Source organism: Adiantum capillus-veneris, chromosome 3, assembly GCF_014529385.1.
Source record: "Adiantum capillus-veneris isolate H3 chromosome 3, ASM1452938v2, whole genome shotgun sequence".
Taxonomy (NCBI): Eukaryota; Viridiplantae; Streptophyta; class Polypodiopsida; order Polypodiales; family Pteridaceae; genus Adiantum; species Adiantum capillus-veneris.
In genome coordinates, this window is record NC_140933.1 from 68399698 (window position 1) to 68410683 (window position 10986).

Here is a 10986-nt window from a genome sequence, read left to right on the forward strand (position 1 = left end):
GCCAAAAGTCTCCAATTGAGCCATCTTGGTACGTATTGTCTTATCGGTCACCTTGCTCGACCATTCGAAAGTCTCGTGGTCGTGTTCTCGATATTGAAAGTAGAATCCAAATCTTTGAATTCTTCAATCCACGCTTCTAAATCTTCACATATCTTTCTTATGCTATCAAACTCTTTAATCTTAGCCTTCGTTAAGAATGATTTGCTTGTCGCTTCTCCCATATCATCATCGTTTCTTTTTCGTGTTGACGACCTCTACGTCCACCACTACCGTTCCCACCATCACCACTATCACCACCTCCAGGTGCCCCAGTGCCACCACAATGATTATTATTTCCTGGTGGAGTAGCATGGTCTTCGCCTTCATGTTTTCCATCAAGATCGACATAGATATCAGGCTCTTGTGCTGCTTTTCCCCGTAGAGCCTCAGCACGCTCCCGATTTGAAATTTCCAGATCTTCTCGTAGTCACCGAATCAGGTCTTCTTACTCCTTCATTCTCCTCTCGTATCCTTCCATTTCCAGAATCAATCGCTTGCTCTGATACCACTTGTCACGGGACCAAAATAGTAGAGATGGACAACAAAAAACAGAGGAAGAAATCTTTGTATTGATAATGTTTGATACAACAGAGGAGAAAAATATATGGGCGCACTCTGTTGTACGGAGATCGAACCTCCCGACCACCCCCGAGCTTCATTCCGCTTGCATGCAGCGTCTCACTCTCACTCCCACTCGCACTCGCAGAAGAGGAGATCTGTGAATGATCTTCGAACGCACCACCCGTCGTGCTTTTATCCTTCTTTTCCTCGAAAAATCCTGCACGATTTTTGCACCAAGTATACCTACGAGAATAATATAAGAACGTGATCGCTAAGCAATTTGTGAAGGTTAGATTTTTATCATGACACTTTGCACAGATCCTGTTTCACACATTGATTTCTGCATCGCCTACAAAATAGCCAAAAGAACATACTCGTGCAACCAATTCAACATGATAATCAAAGTAAAAAAACATAATTACATACCTTCATAATCTCAATTGCAATACTCTACCATGAAGAAACAATCCACTTCTTGGTTGATAGCAGGGAGAACTGTATGATGTTGTATGTCTGCCTGTCCCTGTGTATACTACACTGCTGCTGCCTTCTAATTGTTTTCATCATAACTTTTACAAACGAACTCAGAACATAGCAATCCATGTACTCAAAACGACGGGAAAAGGTCTGGTCTACAAGGGGACAGAATTGCGAAAAACATCTTTGTTTGGCTAAAAACGCAACTTTTAGGTCGCGACTCATAAAACCTCTATTTTTGGGTCTCCACTACTTTTACAACTTATTTTAAGCCTACCCATGCATTTTAAGTTAAAACACATAAATATAAAACATTGATATTAATAAAAATCTCAATTTTACTGTTCATAGACAGACTATCTGTTATTTCTTTATCAAATCCGTCTTTAGTGTATTATTTAAAAAAAAGAATATATGTTCTCTCTTAATATCTCAACTCATTCGTATAAGCTCTATTTAATAGACTATTCAACAATCTTTCAAATCGTGCTAACGAAAGATATGCCCTGCTACATTCTTTTCGACTTTAAGAACTTCAAAGACTAGTCCAATTACAAATCTTGTTTGGGTTGATATCTACCATTGGTTATGAGTATGCATGAAAATGTATCTTAACATTTTATATCTAACATTAGGTGCATAGGAGAAACAAGATATATAAAAAATCATAGCCATTAAAAAGTAATATATGAAAGAAAAAAACTAGATACTTACATCCCAATGTCCACGAACATCTTGATTTGTAGTCCCTTCTGATGGTTTCTTGGTTGATCCAAAACTCTCCCACTGCCTCCTTACATGCTTCAATTGTTCTAAGTTGATTGTTTCTTTAGCACACATTGATTTTCTAACAAATTTATTAAAGAGATCTTGACATAGTAATGAGTCTCGATAACCTACTCGTTACATCCTTGGTCCAAAAAAACTCACAAGTTGCTAAGTGTCGGTAAATATAACAATTACTAAATGGAAGCTTATAGCCCTGACTCAATGATAATGGCTCATGTATATATCCGTAGAATAAAAAATTACAAAGCGAGACGACAAACTTAAGTGGTTGACATAATATAAAAATGGAAAAATTAAAAAAGTAGTGTTCCATGAACTTTGAGTAGCAACTTTTGTTAGCTTAGTAGCTAACACTCCCCACCTCCTAGCTTGTATTGTCCTTTGATATGACGAGCATGGTGCTAGGTAATGTGTTGGAGCTATGGTCTCTAGTTTTTAAGTATTTCGAGCCTTGTTGATATTTGATTCTAAAATCTCAAGCGGTACATTGCCTTGTTCCAAAGGTAAGACAAATGGTTGATCTGATGCCAGAACCTCAAAAAACCGCTCCCCACCCAGCATGGTGTCGATGACGTGCTGGTAGTGAGCCTTCAAGTCTAGTATTACCTTGATTGGGCGTACTCGTGTCGGTATGTGTGATATCTCTTGAGGTAGGTTGTACTCATTCATGTGAAGCTTAGAGGTGCTTAGTCACTGTCCAAGCTTGTGGGAGAGGGTGGTGTTCATTCCTGAAACAAACTCTGTAGATCCCTAGTCTCTCTAGTGAGAGCGTGAGCATGTGCTTCCGTTATTTGTGCTGCAGTATCAGGTGCGACTTGGAAATTGACTGTGATCATTACCGCGGTAACTTGAGTTACTCAATTTTGGAAGTAGAATAGTGTTGATTCTCTATTGTGCAAAGATCCCTCCATCTTGTTGTTTCAGGTTGGTTGTAGGTTACGGACATGGTTTCGACCTTCTCCTTCTTCTTCTTGGCACCCAGCCTATGTATATCCACTGAGTTTGGCGTGTTGGTTGACTCTCCCACTGTAAATCGATTACCGTTACGCCTGGCACTCGAGCTTCGATGGAGATGCGGAGTTCATCTAGTTGTGCTTGGAGCTCTTCTTCTTCTGTCGTCCAATTAGCGAACCATGGTAGCCATTCATCCATCCACAAAAGTTTAGGGGTTTCAGTCTTGTAAACTGGAAGGTTTCATGAAAGGATCCTATGTGGGGGTGCCAAGAAAATGATAGTGGGAAATGACATGTCATATGGGGTGGCCTCTACACCACACATAGCTTGAACATCCCAAAGCATCATCTCATGGTAGGAATAATCATATAGGGAATAAGGGGCACCACCTAGCATAAGTGCGGCTAGGACGCAAACATACATGGCCTAGGGTAGCAAAAGTGAAATTCCCTCTAGATAATCAACATGAAATGGTGGTATAGCATACATCCATATGTAAGAAAATGCCTAATCATTAGTCATTAGTGTGTGCATGATGGAGGTATGTGAAAATCTCGGAACAGAGCACACTGACTAGTGGGAGAGATTGCACATTATGGAGCACAAGCAAAGTGATATGCAAGAGACAAAACATCCCGCGATTAGGGGAAATCAAAATAGAGACTGGAACCCAAAGATCAAAACACATTTGCACCCTTTATTGGCGATGATGATACTTACAAGTGGTGGTCTTGACAACTACAAACCTGGTTCTTGGCATTAGGGATGCATCATGGAATGTGGGCGCCATATGGTGCATGGCGAGGTTGGAGTTAGCGGGGAGGTTAGTTGAGGGGGAACATCAAGACGATGTGGCCACTGATGACATCAATCACCAACATCGAGAGCGGCCCAAGGTAGCATGGCGTTGATGCCTTCAATCCAAGCGTACTCATGTTGCTTGGCAGGAGAGTAGTGACTACTTCATGTGCATAGAGTGGTCATGATTAGTAACTCAACCGTGATGTGGTGAATCATGGGGAGAATGGTGATGTTGCCGATGCTAAAATGCCCAAGCTTGCAACCAAACATGATGCCATTAGCTCTCAAGCATGGGGTGCACTACGTGCTTAGTGATGCTTACAATGTAGAGTGCATGGAGCTAGTGTGCTCCTCCTTCACTTGTCTTCTTTTGTGCTAAGCGGAGGCCTCTTTATATAGGCTTGAGAGCTGGTCCTTACCTAATGGTCATTGCAAATATCCGCTGGTCGGTGTAGAAGGTCTAGATGCCTCTCTAGTAAGAGAGATTGAGAGAGAAAGTAGAGATAGAGAGAGAGGAAAGAGTGGAGTGGGGGAGAGTTTTTTTACAATCCACTAGCCATGGCTAGGTTATTACGGAAAATTGGGGTTTTGGGACATTTACAAGGGTTTTGTCGATGGTTCGGGTGGTCGGTGTCAGGTTTCAGTGCTGCTGGAGTCGGTTTTTGTCGTGAGAAGCCGATATGTTTTGTGCTACCTCCTTTCGGTGTTGGCCAGGACGTGCCTTCCGCGCCACTTCTTGTTTTGGTGTTGGCAACGCGCGAATTAGCCTCCTTCTTTCTTTTGACATTGATGTTGTATTTTTCTTTTCTATTTATTGTGAGTGCATATATGCGTGTGTGCATGTATGTGTATATGGTAAGTATGTGTTTAGTGCTGTGTATGGAAACGAGAGAAACAGGAGGGGGGGAGGTGGTTTTTATCAATTATGTATATATATACATAATATATATTTATATATATTTATATATATTGTGCGTTTATTGCATGCAGGGACAACAGAACGGCGAGAGGAGAAGGCGCTGGGGAAGATGGGAGGGGAGAGTGCGTGCGTGCGTGTGTGTGTGTGTAGGGTGTGAGAGAGAGAGAGATGGCTTCGGTCCTGCAAACTACGCCTACGGGCTGGTCCGAGCACAGAGAGCGGGGGTGAGGTGGCGAGGGAGGGAGTGGGTGTGTGGGTTGTGGGAGAGAGAGACAGAGAGATGGTCTCATGCGCCTACGGCTGGTCCAAAGGATGCGCAAGGGAGAGATGGGGGGGGGGGGTAGGGCTGCTTTCGACCGACACTGAGTGAGGAAGGGGGGGGATCATTTTAACGGAGTCAAGGATGGGATATGAAGGAAAAGGAGAGTTGCATTAATATCGTCCCCTTATGGGTTGTTCACACGCAGTGAGAGATAGAAGAGGGAGAAGTTAGGGGGCGGAGGTAGTGGGGGAGGGGAGAGATTGGGGGGGGGGGGGGGGTCGTGGCCTGCCGGTGGGAAGAAAACAAGGGGGAGGAGAGAGAGGCGTGTACGAGGCAAAGAAAGGGGGAGGGGGGGGGATAAGAGACAGAGAGTGCGGATCATAATGAAAGAGAGAGATTGTGAAAAAAAACGGCGACCTGCCATAGTTTCCTAGAACCTTAGTTCTCTGGCCGGGCTAAAGGGCGGTGTGGATAATCCGGCGTCACTAGCACTCGACTTCCTTCTTAGAAGTCCATGACTTACTCCTAGACTGTAAACTTTTAGTAGTCTTTTTCTTGTTCTGAGAATGGCCTCTGACAATAAGAGCATTGCTAGACTTTGAGCCCTCCATGTTCTTCCTAATAACCTCCTCTGTTAACAGGTGACCTTCAACATCAGCTGATATGGTGTGTTCTCAATCTCATAAAATTACAAGAGGTTCTTTATAGTTAGACACACATTAGAAAAATAGGGTTCCATGATTAGGGGTTCCTTTTATAGAAACTGTAATTTTTAGTGTAAATTGAGCCGTAATTTTGAAGGGATAATTACTTTTAATATTCCAATAATTATTAGCTTATGGAAATCAATGAAATACACTTAATTTCAGCAATGAAAAATACAAGAATCATTTTTGGATCATTAGTTTAACACTAGAATGGTAACAGGACACTTTTATGTCCTTGGACACTTTTGTGTCCTGTTAAGTGACCATTTTGCTTGAGTTATTTGAAGAGTATGAAAATGAATTTCTAGGTGCTATATATCCACAAAGTTGCCTTATGAGCTGAAAAAAACTTAGCATTTTTTTTGGAGTATCAATCTCACCATTAACCTTACTCGTGCACAACATTTTCTAGCCTAAACTGTGTGAAAAAACGGGTCCTGTTTTTTGCTTTTTTTCAATTTTTGGCAACTCTACCACTCTAAACTTCATGTTTGTGAGGTTTAGATGGCTAGAGGTTAGGCCTTCATAGTTGTCAACATGTTTTGATGCTTGTAGGGAGAGCTAAGTGTTAAAATTGAAAGTTTTGACCAATTTACAAGAATTGCATAATCCTGTTTTTTGGCCAAAATTAGCACTTTTATGATTTTTTTGGTGGCTTTCTTGATATCCAAATTCAATTTTGATCGTGTAAGTGTAATTTAAAGACCATTTTAGGTATTTTGGTAAAAATCTCACATTATGGGAATCTCCAAATCGACTAAATTCATGTAATTTGGGAATTTTCCACTTAAAGTGGGAAAAAATGAGGTGTGTGGTTAGTAAATAGAGTGAAAATCTCATAGGATTGTGGTGTTGATAAACACCAAAAGTCAAGAGGATGTACAACACATGCATTTGAATAATGACTACGAATTACATAAAACAAAGGAAGATACAAAAAAGATTTTGCTTAGAAATTGACTAGTATAGTCACAATAGAAGCTCCACATAATTCTACTCCACATTTGATACCATATCTGAACTTTGATCCAATTGTGGTTGATGTGCACGAGTGAGGCCTTCTTTGGATTTTAGAGCATGCCTTTCTGGAATATTTATTCTAGAAAATGGTCCTTCTTTGTTGGGTTTCCAGGACCAAACAACTGCATCTACAATTTTTCACACTTGTGGGTCCTTATAGTTGATAGCCCAATAACCCTTCCAACAATTACCGTAAGCTTGAGTATCTGTCATCCCACTTTTTCTCGCGCAAGGTGCCCAATATTGAATCAAGAGTTTTCTGTAGTTTGGTGATGTAGGCTCATTATCAATGTCAGATAAAGCCATTGCAAGCCACACTGGATAGATTTCTGTGTCACTCGGAACAAGCATAAGAAAGTCACCTTGGTGCACATCAGACATAGGGTCAAACTCTTCCCTTGGCCTATCTCGTTGAGGCCCACAAAAATGATCGTTCAACTCTTCAAGGCCTAGGAATCTTTCTACTCCTTGTTGCAAATTCATTGTAGTGCTTTGCAGGTGAGAATATTTGGCCAAAACATCTCATACAAGACTCCCTTTGATCTGATTTCTTTTCCAATCTCTTCAATTACCTTACTCCAATAATATATCACGGGTCTATAATATCGCGGAATACTTGAACCATTCCCTAAATTTTTCCAAAATTTTATATAGTTCTTAAGCCCCAAAATGACTTCTTCGTGGGCCTTGACATACTCCGCCATTTGTACTAGAGGTGGATCTCCATGTGGTAACATTGGCTTGCCTTCTATGTCTGTTTTCCAAAGGCGAATACTTCCACTCCAACTTGATACACCTACATATGCCTTATATTGCATCATTGGTGTCTCATCCTACATAAAGAACCTGAACTGAAGTGGTTTGGAATGTCCAACAAGTATGTCTTGTCCATCACAATATTGCTTGAAATCGGGGATCTTTGTGAGAAAAATGGAGCTGGAGATGAAGATGAGTTGTTTCGTAATGTATCCATCAAATGTGGCAAAGTATAGGTTTGTGTAACTCTCAACTTCTTTGAAAACCTACTAAACATGGCGTCTATGTTCTCATGTGTATGCCCAACCATTAAGAATCCCAGCTGGATGGTTTTGAAAACACCCCTTGCAACAAGCATTGACAAATAGGCAAATAAGTATCGATTTTTGTTTCCCCTGCACAATTATCCAATTGTAGAAACAAGTTCTCTGGCAATCTGCGAAATGTTGACCCCAATTCCTCTTCTGCAATTTCTGACGACTGCACAATGGGCTCTTTTCCATCACTCAAGTTATGGTAGTCCAAAGCATCCCTTGAGTTGAAAGCATGTAGTAGTGAAATATTGCTCCTTGGAAGTCCATTTTTTACTCGATCACCAAGAGGATGCTTATCTATCCTCTCTAGGTTATGTAAACAATTAGCAATTGAGCCAATTGTAAGATTTGGATCAGCTGGCCACAAACCATTCAAGACAAAGTGTCCGTAATGACCTTCTCCATTCCATGAGTGATCATGCCAATCAATGCCACATGCACATTATATCTTGAATCCACACCCTTACGAACAATGCATAATCTAGGAATGGCAGTCTTCTTTTGATCCATCTTATCATGGATTATGCATATATATTTTTGTGGTTGTGTTTCTGAATACGTGCGCCATGCATAATATAGGCTTTTGAAACTCTTTTGTTGTGCCATGTAAACTTCTCTCTCCCTCAAGAGAAGAGCTCTCTCTTCAAGAGAAGGTTTAGCTTCTAACCTTGCCTTGATTGAGCTACAAATATTGCACTTAGAGAACTCACTCGTCTTTGTTAAAGTGACATGTGGGTACTCTTTGTTCCAAATTCTACCAAAAGAAGATTGGGATAGCTTCTTCTCATAGCCCGTTTGGTCAAGTATCGTGTTGATTACACATAAAATATCCACTTGTTTGTATGTTGATGGAATCACCAATTGAGTCTCTCTTGAGCCATCTAGCAGTGTTCTACTTCTATGTGACATCTTCTCAGAGTTGTTTTCCACAAACTCATTTAGTAGTGCTCTTGCTAAACTAGTATGGTGAAGTCCCCTTCTCAATGTACATGTGTTCCCATGTACATATTGGCGCACACCATTTTCAAATTTCTCCTTGTATCAATAAAATGATGTCTTTGGTATTCCATGTAGCTCATACCATGCTCTACAACAAACAATAGATCCATTTAGCCTGAATTGGTATCGTGACTTCTCATCTTTCTGATAACATATAGAAAGAACATCATAAACATAATTAGTGCATGCTTTTTGAGACTCTCCCCAAAACTGTTGTCGTAACCTTGTCACCATATCACGATCTACAAACTGGCATCATTTTTGTGCACAACAATCAATGCATGATACCCTTTGAATTGATTTGTTTGAAAGGTAACAGGTCGAAGCTGGTGCTGCTTTTGATTTTTGAGTTTTGTTCATCAAAGTGTATCGTCTCTTCCTTGACAACTGGACAACATTACTCCCATCAAGTTTTTTTCCAACATTGTCATCGTTGGATACACCCTCATATGTAGCATGCATGCCATCAATAGGAACAAAGCATTGTAATGGGCTCCCATTCAACATTGTTGTCTGCTTGATGGGCCACTTTAGCAAAGTGATGCTACCCACTTCAACCACATCATCAATGCTTGCATTTTCTCTTTCAATACACACACCCACACAATCAGGACCAAGTTCCTGAAAGTTGACATAATCATGTGGAAATACATATAAGATGGTCCCTTCATTCATGGTTTGCATCATTGTGTCATCTTTTAAAAGGACCCTCTGATTTCTCCAAGACTCTTGAATCACTGCTTCAAATTATGGGCTTATCATAGGTATTTCATCTGTAACTAGAGGATCAGAATGATCATGTTCTTCATCACCATTGTAGCTTTCCTCTGGATCAATTAAGTTCCCATTTAATACAAAAGATTGCAAAAGAATCTTTGACCATCGAACATCACTCCATAAAGAGCCTTGGAGAGATGAAGTATCCATTGTAGGAAAAGGTAGGACCACATCCTTCAAGCATTCCTCCACTAGTATGGAGACATTTCCTTGCCCTATCTTTGTACCACCACAAGTGCAATCTTGATCTGTTCTACACACACAACCAACACCAACAATTTCATTTTCAAGTATCATATGTACTTTCTTCCCAGATTCGAAGTCCATCCTGTAAGTGAAAAAGATTACATTGTTAAATCCATAGTTATAGAAAAATACTCTTCAAACAAAAAATCATGCTACAACATGAAAAAGGTTTGCATAGGTTGGACATGTGGTGAACCTTGAGACCAAATCCTCCTCACTATATTAATGGAAGCAAGGTTGGAAATTATGGTGGATCTTGAAACCAAAGTATCCTTGCTATATTAGAGCATAGGTTGGACAAGTGGTGGACCTAGTTGTAATACCCACTGCCACCTATCAACTACTATAGGACTATGCTTTCCAATGTCCGAGTATCCCTTGAGTCTTGCAAGGTTGAACACGTGGTGGACCTTGAAACCAAAATCGCCTTTCTATATCAGAGCATACCTTGGAAAAGTGGTGGACCTAGTTATAATGCCCAATATCCAAGTTGAAACACCTTAGGACCTTGCTACCTTGCTTGCCAATGTTTATGTTGTTAAGTATGGAGCCTGATTTACCCTTGTAATTTTCTGTGGTAAAAGTGCACATTTGTAAGGCCCCCATTATGAGGAGAAACCATCATGCGTGAAGGAAAATCACTCATTGAAAACCAAAATTGCCGGAATATTATGGCCGGCCGGCGGCCGTAAAGTGGTCGGAAAACAACCGGTCGGTTGGCCGGTGGCCGGTAGTCAATGGCCGATGGCCGGTGGTCGGAAGTCAATGGCCGGTGGCTGGTAGCCGAAAGTCAATGGCCAGTGGCTGGTGGCTGAATTCAAAAGCGGACTCGTCTTCTCAAGGGAGGCCACACATGGGTGGATTAGAGGGTCCGATTTGGACTTATTCGCACAAGGGCGGCTACACATGGCTGTCTCTCATAAGAGAGGGCAGCCCTTTTGGCTTATAAAAGGAGGCCATTTCTACACACATTATATAGTGTGAAGTTGATGCAACAAGGTGAGTGTGAGGTTGTGAGAGTGAAGCAAGGCGGGAGCTCCATTAAGGGTATAATCTCTTTGTAAACTACTTCTTGTTTTGAAGTACTAAAGCCATTGAGTGGCTGCTTTCCCGTGGACGTAGCCCACATTGGGTGAACCACGTATATCATGTGTACTCTCTCGCTCTCTCTCTACTCTATAATCTCGTGTATGTAAATCTGTCTCTCTCCATTAAGTAATCTACTCAATTATCTATTTAGCTACGTCTTATTGCCTAACAACTGGTATCAGAGCAAGGTTTGCTCGTAGCTAAATTATCTCAAGGAAAGGATTCCTTGAATTGAGTGGGAGTTATGGCAGAGGAAGGGAAGCTCAAGATTGATAA